The following is a 12294-nucleotide window of genomic DNA, read 5'->3' as shown; positions in this document are numbered from 1 at the left end:
CATGGACTTCTCTTCGCACTCCAATTTTCACTTCTTGAACATGCAAGTTGTAGAAATATGGGGAGCGTAAGCACCCTTGCTTCACTCCTGGCTGAACCCTCAGTTACACAAGTTACGTCACGGTGAACCACCGATCGCAGCCCCACCCTTGACTTCACGGGCTTCACACTTCTGCGGGCTCACCGCTGGACAAAGAAAGATGTTGCGTAATAGATCGCAAATAACGAAATTCTATAGAATAAATTTTAAAGACTTATTTTATTTGTCTCAATGATATTGGTATTTATTTCGAGATTTCTTTCCCCAAAGCATCGCGTCTGCAATTTAAATGACCAGTCTTAACCAGAGGTCCTTGGATCATACCCCTGTCGGGTGCAGTATGTGATGTCACACTGAAACTCTGTTATAAGATGGCGCTGTGTTGACTCGTGCACTCAGTTGCAGGGTATCTGCCGTTGAGAATACTTCGTGGTCAGTTGTATAGAATAACAAATTTTATATTGGAAAAGAATGAGATGATTAGTATTCGGCAAAAACGTTCAAAAGAAAGAGTTGAAATTAGAAAAATGAATAACGAAGGAATCAAAGAAATGAAACGAAAAGAGCGTAAGAGGCGTTACTATGAGAAATTGAGACAGCGAAAACAAGTTACAATACGTAACTTAAATTGTCTTTTATTGCTCATATCACAGACCATACCAAACCCAGTTTTAAGATAGAGAATGTTGCGTGTGTATACCATTAAAGAATTTATCGAGAGAGAACGGGGGTTCGAATCCGTGGTTCTTTTCTAGAGATTTTCTTTTTTTAATCTGACATTCAGCAGAGTGTTCAGTGTTCGAATCCATTACAGTAACTGAGAGATATTTTTGTAACTGTTATGTGTTGGTATTTTTATTCTACTATTAATCAGAGTGATCAAGGTTCGATTCCATAATAGAGAGAACGTCGGTTCGAATCCATGATTTTTTTCTAGATATTTTCTTGTTTTAATCTGACATTCAACAGTGTGATCAGTGTTCGAATCCCTTACAGTAATAGAAAGAGATACAATAGAAAGAGATACTTTTACAGTGGTTATGTCTTGGTATTTTTGTTCTACTATTAATCAGGGATCGATTCCATGTATTACAGATTTTTTATTCTAACGATAAACAAAGAGAACATTCTAGTGAATACAATTTATTATCCACATAAATTTTGTTTTCTTATTTCTTGTAAGTAACTCTACAAAACCCTCAAAACCCTTCGGCCGTTACAATAGTGACAGCCTACCGCCAATTTTTTTGTTTCCTTTTTTGTTTTTACAATTTGCTTTGCGTAGCACCGACACAGGTAGATCGTATAGCGATGGTGAAGCAGGAAGGAGCTAGGAATGGGGAGGAATCAAGCATGGCCTTCATTAATGTACAGTCGCAGCATTTTTGTGGTGTTAAAATGCCAGAACACGGAAAACCATCTTCAGGGTTCGAACCCACTATCTTCCAAATGCAAGCTGACAGCTACATGTCCAAACCGCACAGCTACTCGCTCGTTATCTTCAAATTCATTCATCAGGTAACAATGATGTAAGTTCCTTAGTTTACAAGTAATTTCTCTCACTATGAACATATTTCAACAAGGAAGTGGTTTCTTTTTTCGGCTGCTTCCATGGTGAAAAGGTGAAAATATTTCTATTTGAACCCATGGGCGACCTGCGCATCTCGATGTGAGATTATGGTGATGATGATGATGAATGATGATGTAGAGAGAGGCTGCAACCTGGTGTCGGCACATAACCTTACTCCTGACGTCTAGTACCAAGGAGTCTCCTCGAGGGCTCCCCATCCTACGGACGAGTTACCATATCACTCCTTATGAATTGATTCCAGGCTTTTGGCACGCAATCCTTTTCTTCTTCTTGTGTGGCGCTACAGTCCAGGGTGAAACAGCCTTTCCAATGAAGTTTTTTCATCCTTCACTGTCACATGCTGCCCTACTCCAATTTTTTGCATCCCAGCTCCCGTAGATCTTCTTCCACTCCGTCCAGCCATCTTGTTTGAGGCCTGTATCGTCCTCTTTATCCTCCGGGGTTTCCAAAGAGAATCTTCTTTGTCACCTCAGACTTCCCCATTCATGCAAAAAGACCTGCCCATCTTATCTTTCCTGATCGTATGATTTTTTTTATTTTTTTATTTTTTACTGGAGCATCGGTGTATATAGTGTACAATATTTTATTGTACCGGCACAAAATCTAGTGAAAATGTATACCACTACCTTACCTACGCTTCCGGTCAACATTCTGATGGTGGAACTTTTTCCACAAATGGGACTCGAAAATGCTAACCACGGTGTCAGATAAAAGAGACTAGGAAGATCATGTCTGGCTGTTTAGATCATGAGTCGGTCACTTTCACTGAGCCAGCTTTAACCTGGAGAGATGGAATAGGCTCATGTAAATGGAACTATGGTAGGCCCTGCTGAGGTTCCATGTCAATCTAGTTGCCAGCCCATGGTGAAGAACTTATCTCCATGTAGGAAAAGACAAGAACTTCTTTCATGTGACTCCTTTGTTCCCTGTCATAACGTTGTGTGTATACGATCTCGTCTCGTGAGAGTACGCACACATTCTGAATGACGGATCCAATTTACTTCACAGTTCGTGTATGTCCGACTACATAACTTTCCTTTGTAAAAAATGAAATATCGTATGGCTTTTAGTGCCGGGATATCCCAGGATGGGTTCGGCTCGCCAGGTGCAGGTCTTTCTATTTGACGGATGTAGGCGACCTGCGCGTCGTGATGAGGATGAAATGATGGTGAAGACAATACATACACCCAGCCCCCGGGGCATTGGAATTAACCAATTAAGGTTAAAATCCCCGACCCGACCTGGAATCGAACCCGGGACCCTCTGAACCGAAGGCCAGTACGCTCACCGTTCAGCCAACGAGTCAAACACTTGCCTTTGTGATACAGATGCATGTGAAAAAAAAATAGCAAAGACCGAGCAAGTTGGCCACGCTGTTAGGGGCACTCAACTATGAGTTTGTATTCGAGAGATACTGGGTTCGAGACCCACTTTCGGCAGCACTGAAGATGGTTTTCCGTGGTTTCCCCATTTTTACACTATGCAAATGCTGGGGATGTACCTTAATTAAAGCCACGGCCACTTCCTTTCCACTCCTAGCCTTTCCCGATCCTATCGTCACCATAAGGCCTGTCTGAGTCGGAGCAACGTTAAAGCAAATAATAATAATAATAATAATAATAATAATAATAATAATAATAATAATAATAATAATAATAATAATAATAATAATAATAATAATAATGAGAATGATAGGAATAGGAATAATAGGAATAATAGGAATGGTCAGCATTGAGACCTTCGCTTCAGAGGACCCCGGGTTCGATATCCGGCCCGGTCGGTGATTTAATCGCCTCTGATTAATTATTCTGGCTCGGGGACTGGGTATTTGTGTTTGACCATACACTTTCCTCTTCATATTCACACAACACACTACACTACCAACCACCATAGAAACACGCAATAGTAATTAGATCCCTCCATATAGGGTTGGCGTTCGGAAGGGCATCCGGTCGTGAAACAGGGCTAAATCCACATGTGCGACACAGATCGCACCCACAACCCCACAGGTGTGGACGAAAGCGTTAGTAAAAGAAGAAGAAAGAGAAGAAGAAGAAGAAGAAGGTTGAGATTCTTAGCTGGCTTTCTGATCACAAGTTGCTCGGTTCGACCCGGGCTCAGTGTAGTGACTTGTAAAGGTGGTGCTAAAATATGCCAGTCTTATTTCGGTAGATTTACTGTCACGGGAAATTACTTTATGGATAATTGGTTAGGAAAACTGGAAAAACCTGTCCCGCCTCCGCTTTGTCCAGCACAAATCTCACACGAGTGACCGGGATTTGAACCACGGAACCCAGCGGTAAGAGGCCGGTGCGCTGCCGCGTGAGCCACGGAGGCTTTCAATATTAATAATACTCGTATGTACCGTGCTACCGTGCGTCTGCATTTAAACTTGACGGATTTTAGGCTACCTGGACGTTAATTCCAACATTCCGTCTTACTCCACCAGGTAGCACAGTAAACTGGATCTCTTTTGGGTGATTTATGGCTAAGTTGTTGGTTGTTTTTTCGTTAGGGCCATCTATGGACCACGATGCTTGTGTTTTAGCTGTTTCTTAATGTCATCGTCGATGTTTGCCACAATTGGTGTTCTTAGCAGTTGGTTTGGCAGCTGTTTTCTTGTTGGTACCTCGAGCTTTCCTGATGGCCCAGTAGTCCTTCATTTTCCGGCTAAATTCAATCTTACGTTCCTCAGACCATTTCCTGGTCTCGTCCTTTGGTCTGTGGATAACTTATGTGAGGGATGTTACAAAGGATTTAGTTTTAAGAGTTGTATGATAGTTACTCCGATCAGCTATGTCATTTTGATTCATATGGAGTTCCGAAAGGTCCTTCTCCACTTGCTTCATCCACACGAATCCAGTAGCTTTGCCCTTGTTAGCAGCCTTGAAGATCCAATGGGATAACCTATTTGAGTCCATTCTGGATAGGTGTCCGTGAAAAGCCAGTCGCCTTCTTCTGATAGCATCTATGAGATTTTCTTGGTGTTTATATAGCTCACGATTTGGTTGATACCATCGGCTTCCATCTGGTAAAAATCTTGGTCCCACTATCCGTCTTAGGAACTTTCTTTCTTGTACCTCGAGGGCTCTTAGTGGGGTCTTCTTAGTTAAATATAGACACTCTGCTGCATAGAGGACTGACGGTCTGATTACTGCATTGTACTGCATAGAGGACTGTAGGTCTGATTACTGCATTGTAGTGTGACATTCATCGACAGATTTTTTGAAGCATATAGCTTTCTACAGGCATGGTAAGCCTTATCTAGTTTGAGTCTCCTGTGTTCAAGAGCCATTGTTTCGCTGAGGTCCTCTGAGAACCATTCCCCAAGGTACTTTACACTTTTGACTCTCTTGATGTATATATTATCACTGACTCTCATATGTTCAGCGGCATCTTTGATGTTAGTAACGAACTCGGTCTTTCCTATGTTGATCAAAATACCCGTTTTGGCCGCTATTGAGTGCAGTGTTTGAGCTGAGTAGTAGCCTCCTGTATGTCATTTGCCAATAAAATCAGATTGTCTTCAAAGGCTAGGCATGGGATCCTTAGGTTGTCGGCTTTAATCCCCATCCGTAATCCAGTGTTCTCTGGAAGGAATCTCATCCACTCTCTAATTATCTTTTCCAGAATGCAATTAAATAATATACATGAGATGCCATCTCCTTGTCTCACCCCTGTTTTAATGGCGAAACTCTCCGAGAGTTTTCCTCTAAACTTTACTCTGGCTGTGGCTTGCACCAGCCTATTGATCTTGTCGTTAAGTCCTAGTTCTCTTAATGTCTTATAAAGAGTAATTCTGTCTACTGAGTCGTATGCTTTCTGGAAGTCGACAAATATAGCTACCCATTGTCGGGCTCTTGACTTGCTGTATTGAAGGATGGTCTTCAGATTTTGTATCTGCTCGGTACAAGACCTCGATGCTCTGAACCCTGCTTGATATTCTCCTAACTCTTTATCCAGCTGTCTTGTTACATGGCGTTCCAGAATCTTGGATAATATCTTATAGCTAACAGCAAGGAGTGATATTCCTCTGTAGTTACTGGGATCTGTTTTGCTTTCTGGATAATGGCTGACGTCCAATCATCTGGGAGCCTCTCACTAGTCCATATGTCCAGAATCACTTTGTGTATGCTCCTGGAGGTGTGTTCTCCGGCATGTTTTAGCATTTCTGCTACTATCCCGTCTTCCCCAGAAGCTTTATTATTCCTGAGTAGTTTAATTATATCTCTGACTTCTTCATAGGTTGGAGGAGGGATAAACTCAGTATTATGGTTAGTTGGTTCTGAAACTTGGAGACGTTCAATAGGTTCTTCTGCATTTAAGAGTCCTTTGAAGTAATTAGCTAGGGTCTTGGTACAATCGCTGTCATTAAGACACAGGGATCCATCTGGTCTCTGGAGATGTAAGACAGGGGAAGCGAATTGGGTTGTTTGTTGCTTGAAGCCCTTGTATAGATCTCTAGAGTTGTTCCTTACAAAATCCTCCTCTGCTTACTTAACCAGTTCCTGGTTATGCTTCCTCTTGGCCTCTCTTATGATGCTCGACGTAGTTTTCATTTGTGCAATAAAGGCTTGTAAATTCGCTTCGTTCTTATGTACATTCGATTTGATCCACGCTAGCCGCCTAGCTTCTATAGCTTTATCACATTCGCTGGATCACCACGGATGCTTGTTCCCTTTAGGTCTATTGGGGATTGTTTCCTGAGCCGCTACTGTTATGGCATCCTTAAGTTGATCCCATTTTGTAGATGTGTTAATCCTGTTGGTATTATGAATCAGTCTCTCTTGGTAACTAGTGCTGTCTTCTTTCAGTTTGGTGATATCAAACCTAGGAATCTTCGTGTTTTTTGTTAACATACCCGTGGTTTTTATTAGTGGTTTCGGTTCGTTTTAACCAGAGACAGGTAGTGATCAGTCAATGTTGGCTCCTCGTATCACCTTGACATTCATAATATCCCTGTGGTGCAGCTTGTCTATTGCTACGTGGTCGATTTGGAATTCACTCATCATGTTATTTGGGCATCGCCATGTCATTGCCTTCCTGGGAAGGTGTTTGAAAGCTGTAGACATCAAAAGTAATCTATACTTGGTGCAGACACTGATTAAGCGTTCCCCATTGGTGTTGGTTCTCTAATGGGCAGGATATCTTCCGACAGTCTTTCGGTATTTCTGTTCTCTACCGATCTGGGCATTGAAATCTCCTATCAATATAGTCGTATGGTGATTTGGTACTTTGTCTAGTGTTTCCTCAAGGGTATCCCAGTACTGGTTTGTCATTTCTGGGTTTTTCCTGTTAGAGTCATTTATTTATTTATTTATTTATTTATTTATTTATTTATTTATTTATTTATTTATTTATTTATTTATTTATTTATTTATTTATTTATTTATTTATTTATTTATGAACAATAACTTTATGAGTAGGGACCTTTTACATGCCTACAATAAGAGTCGAATGAACTTTTATCCATCGTTTAGTAATCCACCTATCTCAGCCAGGTTTGAACCAGCGACCTTGGGATCCGGAGACCGACACCATACTGTTGATACACAGAGGTAACATCAAAGCGTAATAGTAAACAAACGTTTTTTCAACTAGTGTCTTATATCAATGAAATTAATCGTAAACGAAAAATGAAGTAACACGCCCCTTAAAGCATTTTAAAGATTTTCGTGCAGAATACAGAATGGTAGAAGTATCAATCTCACCACTTTCTATGACCAAGAAGGTCATATAAGAGAAAAATGCATAATTCAACCCCCTCCTGTGACCCAATAGGCCATGAAGGATACTTTGGATCAACTAATTTTCCTTTGAAATCTGATTGGTTTTATAGATGACTGCTAATAATAAGGAACAGACTCATCACGACCGATTGTTTTACCTGATGATGAGGCACCCTCGTTACAGGCTAGTTAATGTCATATGATGTTCCAAAGAGGAAAATAAAAAGGTGCTATTTTGAACAGATTGGTACCCAATTGTCGCTGAGTCACCTCGTGTGTGTAGAGCAGCTCAAGTGGATCATTTGATTGGTTCCTTTTTTTTTGTTTTTTTTTTGTTTTGCTTCCTATGGACAAGATCAGTGCCCTCGTGTACGTGGTGAGAGTTATAAAGTGGTGTTGTTTATAGTGGAATTATAGGTCAAGGTGGCGCCTATCGCAACCTGTACGTGGAACGCCTCGTCCAATCATCTAGGTACTACTATGTGTAATGAGGTCAAATAAGTAACAACGGTCCGATTTAATTACTTTTCTCACATGGCCAGCATCAGGTAGAAACATTTTGAGCGGAAGGTTTTGATACTTCATTAGGAAACTCACAAACGTTTAGATTTAGAGAGGGCAAGGTGGACATGACATAGAATATCCAGAAGCGGCATTCTATTTTTACCGAAGATGCAGTAAACTGTAAAATGTCATTCAGTAAAAGAAGTGAGATTATTCTTTCAGAAATGTTTGAAATATGATATTTTAAGGTACACAATTATTATTATTATTATTATTATTATTATTATTATTATTATTATTATTTGATATCATATTCATTATTTATTTTTCTTTTACAATTTGCATTACGAAGCGTCGACACAGGTAGATCTTACGGCGACGTTGGGTTAAAAATGGGCTAGGAGTGGGAAAGAAGCGACCGTGGTCTTAATTAAGGTACAGCCCCAGCATTTGCTTGGTGTGAAAATGGGAAACTTCAGCAAACTATCTTCAGGACTGACGACAGTGGGGTTCGAACCCACTATCTCCAGAATGCAAGCTGACAGCTACGCAACGGTAACCGCGCGGCCAACTCGCTGTGTGTTATTTAATTCAATAATGTATTATTATTATTATTATTATTATTATTATTATTATTATTATTATTATTATTATTATTATTATTATTATTATTATTATTATTATATAAATGTCCAAGTTCTATGACACTGAGAACCGCTGAGAACATAAGCAAACTAACACAGGATCAATACGGATCAATCATGAGAATTATCTCTTGCACTAAGAACGTGACAACAAATTTCGATAATGTTGCCTAGTCTGTATTGGCTAGGTTTCGAACCTTAGCAGAAAACTAAGAAGGAAATCTTTCATAAATTTTGCCCTATCTGCCCTTCCTATCCGACTGTTCATAACGTTACGTGAATCCCGTTATAAAGCTCAAATTAGGATTAACATACTTGAAGGAGTGAGAATTCTAAGCCTTCTGTCCAAATTCATGACTTAGTTTATTACAAATATTTATTTATTTATTTATTTATTTATTTATTTATTTATTTATTTATTTATTTATTTATTTATTTAATATGCCTTTGTAGGTGGCGAAGTTAGGGCATTTGACCCTCTTTCACACTTAACCCGAGTTCGACTCCCACACAAATCGTAGATTTTAACATGGATGGTTAATTGCAATGGCTCGGAAACTGGTTTTTTTACTGTCTCTACACTTCTGCAACTCACACAACCACAGTTATACGCAGTACTTCACACAGCAGATGATACTCACACATCACGCAAGGTCTGCCGAAAAAAAGCTGGACCCAGGGTACAATGGTCACACGAAATTATTATAAACTAGTGTTTCCCCGTGGCTTCATATTTGGAAATCACTTTTGTGGACATTTATACAATTGATGAATGGAAATATCGAAAGGCGTGCTGGGACTTGTTGGTTTCTTTTGACTTGTTTACAGCATTTTGATTTTCAGAAAAAAGAATAGGAATGCATGTAGAGAAGCCATCAAAAAACAAACAAAACCCCATGACACAACAGCCCCGAAGTGTCATGACCTACCGGCGACCGCTGCCCAGCCTGAAGGCCTGCAGATTACAAGGTGCCGTGTGGTCGACACGGCGAATCCTCTCGGCCGTTATTTTTAGCTTTCTAGACCGGGTCAGCTATCTTACCGTCAGATAGTTCCTCAATTGTAATCACGTAGGCTGAGTTGACTTCGAAACAGTCCTCAAATCCCTGACGAGGTCGAGAATCAAACCCTGGGCCTCCTGGTACGAGGCAGGTACGTTATCCTTACACCGCGCGGCCGGCAAAGAAACCATCAACCCATACAAAATCACTGAGCTCACGATCTGGAAGAAACTGTAGTACTGGCACCTCCAATTGTTCTTGAGGTTTCAAAACAACATTTCGTCGTTGCGCCTACGAAAACCGCGAAGTGATAAAATATTTGGAGAAATACTCACCCGCAGCACATATATTATGAAGAGCGACAATTCCATGATGATATTCGCACAATATTAAACCTTTCCGGCCAAAATTCTAAGCTTAAAACTGAGTGAGTGGCTGCGTGGTTTGGAGCACGTAGCTGCCAGCTTGCATTCCGGCGATAGTGAATTCGAATTCCACTGTCAGCAGCTCTGAAGATATCTTTCCGTGGTTTCCCATTTTACATCAGGCAAATGTTGGGGATGTACCTTAATTAAGGCTACGAACGCTTTGTTCCAGCTCCTAGCCCTTTCCTATCGCATTGTCACCATAAGACCTACAGTACGTGTGTTGGTGCAACGTACAGCCAGTTCTAAAAATAAAATATAAATGTCAGCTCAAATATTTTTCCCATGCTGAATTATAAAGCAAATACATTAATTACATTATACTGTACAAGTGCGGGAGCCTCCGTGGCTCAGGTGGCAGCGCACCGGCCTCTCACCACTGTGTTCTGTGGTTGAAATCCCGATCACTCCATGTGAGATTCGTACTGGACAAAGCGGAGGCGGGACAGGTTTTTCACCGGATACTCCGGTTTTCCCTATCATCTTTCATTCCAGAAACACTCTCCAATATTCATTTCATTTCATCTGTCATCCATTAATCATTGCCCCAGAGAAGTGCGACCGGCTTCGGCAGCCGGCACAGTTCCTATCCTCGCCGCTAGATGGGGGCTTCAGTCATTCCTTCCATTCCCGACCCGGTCGGATGACTGGAAACAGGCTGTGGATTTTCATACCGTATGAGTGCCTAAATAGGTCGCGCAAATATATATTCCTACAGCACGGTACAGTAAGGTTCATTTTCTTGTACGGATAACCATAGGAAAATGAACACAACGAACGTTGTTCTGATGGACTACACATCCATATGAGGCTGGGAGGTGTGACCAGTCTTAAGAAAAATTATGGATTTGAAGAGCATTGTGTGATAGGCCTGACTACATTTTGTCTCTTAACCCCCGAATTAATGCAACGGAAACGAAAAAACCCACCATAATATGTAAATCCAAGGAAACACCCATAACGCACATCAAAATTGGCCCTGATAAAATTGAAGAAGTAAAACAGGTTTGCTGCCTAGGAACCCTAATCACGAGTGATGATCGGAACATATTGTAAGTCACTAAAAAGGACAGCATTGGCAAAGAGAGCCTTCCAAGATAAAACGTACCTGCTGGTCAACAATGATATTGATATTCATACTCGGAAGGCCTTTGCAAAAACTTTCGTAAGGAGCATGCTTCTGTACGGTTGCGAAGGCCGCACATCAGGAGAACAGGAAAAGAAAATATTAGAAGGAAGTGAAATGTGGATCTGGAGGAGAATGCAGAGGTTATGTTGGACTGAACTGAAAAGCAAAACCATAGTCCATAGAGAGATAGGAGAAGAACGGAGACTGGTAACTGAAATTAAAATACGGAAGATGCAATTTATTAGTCACATTCTGCGGCATGAGGAGCTCCTTTGTAACATCAATGAAGGAAGAATTTCCAGGAAAAGAGAAAGGGGAAGAGGACGACCCAGAGTGTCTTATTTTAAGAACTTGCTTCTGAGGATGAACTGAAGACCTACACTGAGTTGAAAAGTCTGGCTCAAGACAGACATCTATGGCTGCGGCGCCAAGGCTTAGCCTTTAGAATATGATGGTGATGACGAAGATGCTGATGATGAATATGGTGATCATCATGATGATGATGAATTTCAGATAGAAATCCAGCCCAGATAATGTCTTCATTTTAATATCGATACTAATCCACACAGGTTATATAACATGCACTAAAAATATGTGAGTGGTAACCATGATGTTTCAAGCTCTCGAAATGAAGCAATAACAAAAATATTACGTTGTGAACTGCAAAGTTTTCCCTCTGTTTCAGTAGGCTGGAACTGCTCGTCGGTTTGGTTACGGTACAGGAACCTGGGAGGAGTCAATCGGCTACGATGCTGAAAGGCCACAGTGAGGTTATCGGTGATCTGGCCAGCAATAAACACATCATAATTCCGGAATGTTCGACAACACCTGCAACGTCGGAGGATCTGTACCGGAGAAGGTGGGTGTTAATCTCCCGTGATGAAACATTTTCCGGAGACTAACAACCTTGGAGTAGCTCATGCTACACCTATAAATATGGCAGTTGACTTACAAACTGTACGCGTCACTGTAGTTGTGGTGATGGTGATTAATGTTTTAAGAGAAAGTACAGCTAGACGATTATCTTCTATTAGCCCTAATCATAAGGCAAATGGCAAGGAAAGAGACCCGAAACTTCGAAGAACGAATGTGTTGCTAAAAGAAAGGAAAGGATCCCAAAGGGAGTAAAAATTAAACACTCTAGACCTCAGAAACCTAAATCTTTCGCGGTAGGAAGAGATCAAGACCAAGGGAGGTCAGAGAGCAAAGTTCAATGTGATGAGGGTGGCAAA

The sequence above is a fragment of the Anabrus simplex genome, chromosome 5 (genome assembly GCF_040414725.1).
Source record: "Anabrus simplex isolate iqAnaSimp1 chromosome 5, ASM4041472v1, whole genome shotgun sequence".
NCBI classification, from domain to species: domain Eukaryota; kingdom Metazoa; phylum Arthropoda; class Insecta; order Orthoptera; family Tettigoniidae; genus Anabrus; species Anabrus simplex.
Note: the sequence above shows the minus strand (reverse complement) of the source record.